This window comes from Cervus canadensis, chromosome X, assembly GCF_019320065.1.
Source record: "Cervus canadensis isolate Bull #8, Minnesota chromosome X, ASM1932006v1, whole genome shotgun sequence".
Classification (NCBI taxonomy): domain Eukaryota; kingdom Metazoa; phylum Chordata; class Mammalia; order Artiodactyla; family Cervidae; genus Cervus; species Cervus canadensis.
The window spans coordinates 19,681,623-19,690,195 of NC_057419.1; positions in this window are offsets into that span (position 1 = coordinate 19,681,623).

The following is an 8,573-nucleotide window of genomic DNA, read 5'->3' on the forward strand; positions in this document are numbered from 1 at the left end:
ACAAAAAAAAAAAAAAAAAAAAAAAAAGACCCAACACAGCCAAATAAACATATAAATAATAATAATAAAAAGATATTCAGACTCATTCAAATATTCTGGATTTTTCATAGCAAATGCTGGCAAGAGATTTGTGCTTTCTGGGTAGTTTTAGATACATACATCTTCATATCCTTTTTCTTCACTTATTCTCCTCTTTGGGTCACAAAGTCAAATTTTATAGATTTCACTCCACTCTACTGCTGAATCCATCCCATTTTTCCTATTTAAAAATAGTATCACAATCATTTCATATGACTGCTCATAGCAGTTCCTAGTGGATTAAAACAACTAGTTCATAGTGGATTAAAACAACTACTATTTATTTAGCTCATGATTCTGGGAGCTAGCTAGTTATTCTGATCAGAGCGAGCTCAGTAGATCCCTGCTGGACTTGTGTGTGCTTCCGGAGGCAGCTGGTGGACAGCTAATAACTGGATGGTCTAACGTGGTCTCGTTCATGTGTTTGGTGGTTGGCAGGCTGGAGTGACAGCCCATGTGCTTTTCATCACTCAGCAGGATCGCCTGGGTCACAAGGTCCCAGGACAGACAAAAGTAGAAGCCGCATGGCCTCTTGATGCCTTAGCTTGGAACTCACTTGATGTCACTGGTCACAGCAAGTCCCCAGGTCAGCCTCAGTTTCAAGGACCAGGAAATAGACTCCATCTGTTGCTGAAATGAGCTGAGAAGTACTGAGGCCATTTTTTACAATGTGTTCTACTATTGCTATTTCTGAATTCACTGTCCCTTACTGCAGAGAGACATTGTAGCTAAAGCTGTATGCCATCTTCTTGCCATTTACTATAGGGGAATTTGTGCAAGAGCCATTTACTGGCTGCTCCTGAATTGGGAACAGTATTTTGGCAAAGTTCCTATCAAGAGTACTAAAAGGTAACCAGCCACATGGTGTGTATGTTTGGTAGTAAAAGCCCTGTGGATCTGCTAAATTCCATTAGAGTCACTAGCAGTGCTGTATGGCCTGCAGAGTGAATGTCCCCTTTTATGTACCTTCATTAACTGGTTAATCAAGTGGCAAAATGGCCCTTAGAGGAGGACTCTGCCATAGCAGAGTGGGACGGAAGACATATAGACAAGACATATGGAAAACTTGGAATCCAGAGAATGGAGACAGAGATGGTCAAGGTCCCCCAGTGCAGAATGGGAATGAGGTTGGGAGGGAAAGGTTTCTTTACTAGTTACATAGTGATAGAATGTCCTAGAAATTTGAGAGGGCAGCTACTAACAGATAGTAGGCACATGAAATGGTGATGGAAAATTCCAATCACCTCACAACTTTGTCTAGTCCCTTTTTTTCTAGCCTAACTTCTCCCTTCCCACCTCCCCCATCCTCAACTCCAATTAATTGATTCTCATTTGCAATTTGCTAATTGATGTCTTCTTTATCTTAATACCCTGCCAGTGCTTGACACACAGAGGTAGTCAGCAAGAATGAAGATGGCAAGACTCAGACCCCTGAAATTAGTGAGTTGATCCATTTCCTTTTTTCCCTGAAGTTTTCCCTAGGTCTGAGTGATGAGATAGTGCAGATCAGTATCATTCCCAAATTCATTGATTCTTCTATAATTAACTTCTTATAAAGTGGTGCTCAACAAAAGCTTGTTGGATAGAAAGATGGATGAATGGACATCAAGAATTAACGCCAAGAGTGGGAAGAAATTCTGAGGATTGAATACAGCAGTGGTCAGAGTTGGAGCCTGGGACAGACAGGAAGGTTGTTGAGAGGCTTTCATTGAGGAAGAGACATGGGGAGGATAAAAACATTCCCCCAGCTGCTCTAGAGCAGCCAGCTCACACAACAGCAAACCTGGTATTTTTATCCTCAGGATGTCTCCAAAAAGATCTAGCCTCATGGTCTTGGGTTGTTTTAGTTTTCAACCTTGACTTCGCTAGGTAATATTTTAAAACACAAGTTTCTTTTGAGGAATTTTATGCATAATCCTGTGACTACTCAGTGAGTTCTCTCCAAAGTTTTACCCTCATTTCCACATCTATGTCATCCACAACATCAACAACATTTATATGCTATAATAGAAGAATAAGATCATGTAGCTTAAAGACATCTGTAGGCCACAGAGTTTTAGAAATGCAAATCTGTAGTATCAAAATTTTAAAGGATAAAACCTGTAACCATTTTTTTCTCTGCATATGCAATCCAACATTATAAAAATCCCATCACACAAAACAAACTGCAGCATCAAAAGATAACTTTAAAAGAAAGAAAATATTGTTCTATAATTGTTCTATAATTCTGTGTTTAATTATGTCATCCCAAATTCAATTTTGGATTGAAAGCCACCTAACTGACTTTGAAACTGTATATTTGAGGAATAGTCTTTTCAAAATTATACTCAAATAAAGAAGTTAATAAAATAGACTTTTTTTAAAAAAAAAAAAGCAAAAGCTGCCCATATCTGGTATTTTCCTTCCGTAGAGTCTGACATTTGATAGCATATCTTATTATTTTATTTCAATGCAGTATTCAGGGAAAGCTTTTGAAACCATTTTGATTACCCTGACAGCTGAAATAAGATTTTTACAAGAACAGCATATTTGGAGCCAAAGATCTGGTTGACACAATGAATGCAATGATGAAAATCATTTTGCAGCAGCCCAGCTTAGCATATTGGCTTCATTTAAAATTTATATCACACAGGTTAAAAAAAATTTTTCTTTTCCTCTAAAAGAAAACAGTAGCTTTCAATTCTTTCTGATGGCCAAGAAAAGTCCTAAAGCCTTGGAGATTTGAATAGCTATTAGAGTCCCAGGAACCCATTATCCAGCATCTTAAGATTATTTTCAGAGGTTTTGAAAAGGAAAGCTATCTTGGAAGCTGCACAATTAAGAAATTAGTCAATTATCAGAATAGCATACCCCTGCAGAGACTTAATAAATTGTGCTTGAACATGTGGAATGTTCCCAGTAAAAATCCACCCTCTCAAAACTGTGTTCTAATAGGCATTGAGACAGCAGTGGTTGAAGATTCAAACTGGCAATCAGACTCAAGACACATTGCAGGCTTTCATCTCTATTTACATCCCTTCATAGAAGGTTAGAGGACAGGAAACAGCATCTTCATTTCATCTGGTACCTACGGTAAGCAGAATCATGGCACCCCAAAGATGTCCATGACCTAATCCCCAGAACCTGTGAATATGTCATGTTAAATGGAGAAAGAGAATTAAAATTGTAGATGGAATGAATGTTGATCATCAGCTGACCTTAAAATAGGGAGATTATTCTGGATTGTTCAGATGGGCCTAAAGCAATCACAGGAATCCTTAAAAGTAGAAGAGGGAGGCAGAAGAGATTAGAGTGATGCACTATGAGATGGACTCAATCTGCTGTTGTTGACTTTAAAGATGGAGAGACAACAAGCCAAGGAATGTAGGAGGCTAGGAAATGGATCCTCCACTAAAGCCTAGGAAAGAAGAGAGACCTGCTGACACCTTGATCCTAGCTCCATGAGATCCATGACAGACTTCTATATCCTATAAAACTTTACAGTAATACCTTTACATTGTTTTAAGGTACTAAGTTTGTAGTCATTTGGTACAACAGTGATAGGAAACTCACATGACACTCATCAGGTACCCAACTACACAGCTTATGCTGCCCCGACACATGTAGGAAATGCAAAGCTGCCACAGAACAACATCCAAGATGTGGATAGGTCACCTGGACACAAAGGCACCACACGTACAGCTTCCCAACAACCTTTCATATGGTGCCTGTGATAAAAGCCCCAGTCGTGCACACCAGTGCCCAGCAGCCCCAGTCAGGAGCAGTTCCCCCAGACCAAGGCCTCATGACAAACGAAACAGACACAACATCCCACATTCATTGATCACTGCAGTCCGTAGGGACACAGGATTCTGAAGTCCTTCTGACAGGCAGACCTGGATCTACTCAGGGCTAAAATGAACATTTCCTCAAAGTTATGATTCCAATGTCATGATATTTACTACATTTCAGGTTGTTCAAATCTGGAACATAGGGTACCCTTCCCACAGACATCAAAGACAGGGTACTTGCTTTCCCTAGACCCAAACAGTGCAGAGAAGGACACATCAATGTTTCAGTGCTCACTAATTCAGTGTTCAGTTCAATTCAGTTGCTCAGTCATGTCCGACTCTTTGCAACCCCATGGACTGCACCACGCCAGGCTTCCCTGTCCATCACCAACGTCCAGAGCTTACTTAAACTCATGTCCATTGAGTCGGTGATGCCATCCAACCATCTTATCCTCCCTTGTCCCTTTCTCCACTTGCCTTCAATCTTTCCCAGCAACAGGGTCTTTTCCAATGAGTCAGTTCTTCACATCAGGTGGCCAAAGTACTGGAGTTTCAGTTTCAGCTTCAGCTCTTCCAATGACTATTCAGGGCTGATTTCCTTTAGAATGGACTGGTTGGATCTCCTTGCCATCCAAGGGACTCTCAAGAGTCTTCTCCAACACCACAGTTCAAAAGCATCAATTCTTCAGTGCTCAGCTTTCTTTATGGTCCAACTCTCACATCCACACATGACCACTGGAAAAACCATAGCTTTGATTAGACAGACCATTGTTGATAAAGTAACATCTCTGCTTTTTAATATGCCGTCCAGGTTGGTCATAACTTTTCTTCCAAGGAGCAAGCGTCTTTTAATTTCATGGCTGCAATCACCATCTGCAGTGATTTTGGAGTCCCCCCAAAATAAAATTTGTCACTGTTTCTATTGTTTCCCCATCTATATGCCATGAAGTGATGGGATCAGATGCCATGATCTTAGTTTTCTGAATGTTGAGTTTTAAGACAACTTTTTCACTCTTCTCTTTCACAAGAGGCTCTTTAGTTCCTCTTCTCTTTCTGCCATAAGGGTGGTGCCATCTGCATATCCAAGGTTATTGATATTTCTCCTGGCAACCTTGATTTCAGCTTGTGCTTCATCCAACCCGGCATTTCATATGATGTACTCTGCATACAAGTTAAATAAGCAGGGTGACAATATACACCTTGACGTACTCCTTTCCCAATTTGGAAACAGTCTGTTGTTCCATGTCCAGTTCTAACTGTTGCTTCTTGACCTGCATACAGATTTCTCAGGAGGTAGGTCAGGTGGTCTGGTATTCCCATCTCTTGAAGAATTTTCCAGAGTTTATTGTGATCCACATAGTCAAAGGTTTTGGCATAGTCAATAAAGCAGATGTTTTTCTGGAACTCTCTTGCTTTTTCAATGATCCAGTGGACGTTGGCAATTTGATCTCTGGTTCCTCTGCCTTTTCTAAATCCAGCTTGAACATCTGGAAGTTCATGGTTCACGTACTGTTGAAACCTGACTTGGAGAATTTTGAGCATTATATTGCTAGCATGTGATATGAGTGCAATTGTGCAGCAGTTTGAGCATTCTTTGCCATTGCCTTTCTTAGGGATTGGAATGAAAACTGACCTTTTCCAGTCCTGTGGCTACCGCTGAGTTTTCCAAATTTGCTGGCATATTGAGTGCAGCAATTAATGGTGACTTTACTGAACCTCAAAGAATGAGAATCAACTGTATTTAAATCACCAAAATGATGCAGGAATAGAGCTGGGAAGAATGACATGCAGCCTGAAGATACATTTTTGTCAAGAAAGAGAGACCAATGCAAGTCAAGCAAAACAACGCAGAGTAGCAGGTGGTAATGTCTGATGCAAAGCTGGAGAGTTGGAGGAGGAAGGAAGAAAATTCTGGAAGAATCAGTAAAGAGCAATTTAATGTAAGGAATGTGCTAATATCAGAAATGAGAGACATTAGGGGCAAGTCTGTGATAGAAATTTTTTTTTCTTGCTTACTGACTAGCTTTAAACCTCAGCCTGTCTGTGGTCACCCTCTCCTTCTATCTGTCTGGGAGCCCAGGTTCTTTACACTCCACACAACAACAACAGCAGGTCAACCCTCTTCTCAGCCTCTAAGTTGGGAAAAAGAAAAGGTCAGCTATTGAGTACACAAGCATAATTCTATCTTATGACTCAATTTGTCACAAAATAGAATCCATTCTCCTTTGCTATTTCTAAATAAACACCTCTATTATGTCCATAGAAGACAAAGGTTACCTAGTGAGAGAAATCACTCATGAGAGAAAAAAATGCAATTTTGAACAAGGCTTTCAGGTGACCTATACAGATGTATGAAAATAGGACTAAAATCTATACTAGATGATGAATTTGAAAAGATGAAAACATAATCAAATTGCAGTAACATTCCTCAATTTAATTTAACCTTAGAAGGGCCTGGTCAATGGTCTCTTAAAATTAATTTCACCCAGTGATTCTCCAGGGAACAGAGAGAAAGAGAAATTATACTTAAATATATGCATGCATATTTATAAACATACTGTAGCTTATCTTTTTTTTTTTTACCAACAAATATTTCCAGATTGCTCATTAAGGCTTCTCAGCTTAAAAAAAAAGTCTTTGGCAAAGAGGCCTCATTCTGAAAAACTGGAGGGCTAGTGTCTAATCTTGAAGTACTTCTGAAAAATCCTTCACCAAAAAGTGTAACATTTACTCTGCCCTCATAATTATGCCAATTGTAATGAGTTTTCTTTCGGGTTTTAGCAATTCTCTGATTATTGATTAAAAATTCACCAAAAGGTTAATATCCAACAATAACTTCAAAAAATTACCCAGACTCCCTTTCCTAAACTTATTTTGGGTTTGTTATTCAATTCCACTTAAAAAAAATGTTAAAGTGGAAATCAATAATGTACCAATTTGACAAGGTTCTTCCATCTTTAGGAACAAGAAAAACTTAATAAATTGTTAGCATTAAACCAGAAAAGGAAATGAGTGCGTGCATGCACTGCTCACTCACGTCTGACTGTGAGCCATGAATTGTAGCCCAACAGTCTCCTCTGTCCATGGAATTTTCCAGTCAATACTGGAGTGGGTTGTCATATCCTACTCCAAGGGATCTTCCTGACCCAGAAATTGAACCTGCATCTCTTGTATCTCCAGCACTAGCAAGCGAATTCTTTACACTGTTCTAACACTTGGGCCAATTGATGCAAACAATTGACTCATTGGAAAAGACTCTGATGCTGGAAAAGATTGAAGGCATAAGGGGAAGCCGGTGGCAAAGGATGAGATGGTTACATAGTATCACTGACACAATGGACATGAATTTCAGCAAACTCCAGGAGACAATGTTCATGGGGTTCTCAGTATCTCAGAATGAAGGTAAATTGGAAGTGGTAGAACAGGAGATGGCAAGAGTGAATACTGACATTTTAGGAATCAGTGAACTAAAATGGACTGGAATGGGAGAATTTAATTCAGACGACCATTATATCTACTACTGTGGGCAAGAATCCCTTAGACGAAATGGAGTAGCCCTCACAGTCAACAAAAGAGTCCAAAATGCAGTACTTGGGTGCAATCTCAAAAGTGACACAATGATCTCTGTTCATTTCCAAGGCAAGTCATTCAATATCACAGTAATCCAAGCCTATGCTCCAACCAGTAATGCTGAAGAAGCTGAAGTTGAATGGTTCTATGAAGACCTATAATACCTTCTAGAACTAACACCCAAAAACAATGTCCTTTTCATCATATAGCACTGGAATGTGAAAGTAGGAAGTCAAGATATACCTGGAGTAACAGGCAAATTAGGACTTGGAGTAAAAAATGAAGCAGGGCAAAGGCTAACAAACAGAGTTTTTCTAAGAGAATGCACTGGTAATAGCAAACACCCTCTTCCAACAACACAAGAGAAGACTCTACATATGGACATCACCAGATGGTTAATACCAAAATCAGATTGATTATATTCCTTGCAGCCAAAGATGGACAAGCTCTATACAGTCAGTAAAACACACAAGACCAGGAGCTGACTGTGGCTCAGATCATGAACTCCTTAAGTACAAAATTCAGACTTAAATTGAAGAAAGGAAAAAAAAAAATTGAAGAATGGAGGGAAAACCGCTAGACTATTCAGGTATGACATAAATCAAATCCCTTATGATTACACAGTGGAAGTGACAAATAGATTCAAGTGATTAGATCTGATAGATAGAGTCCATGAAGAACTATGGACAGAGGTTCACGACATTGTACATGAGGCAGTGATCAAGACCATCCCCAAGAAAAAGAAAGGCAAAAAGGTTGTCTGAGGAGGCATTACAAATAGCTGAGAAAAGAAGAGAAGCTAAAGGCAAAGGACAAAAGGAAAGATATACCCAATTAAATGCAGAGTTCCAAAGAATAGCAAGGAGAGAGAAGAAAGCCTTCCTCAGCGATCAATGCAAAGAAATAGAGGAAAACAACAGAATGGGAAAGACTAGAGATCTCTTCAAGAAAGTTAGAGATACCAAGGGAACATTTCATGCAAAGATGGGCACAATAAAGGACAGAAATGGTAGGGACCTAACAGAAGCAGAAGGTATTAAGAAGAGGTGGCAACAATACACAGAAGAACTATACAAAAAAGATCTTCATGACCCAGATAACCATGATGGTGTGATCACTCACCTAGAGCCAGACATCCTGGAATGCAAAGTCAAG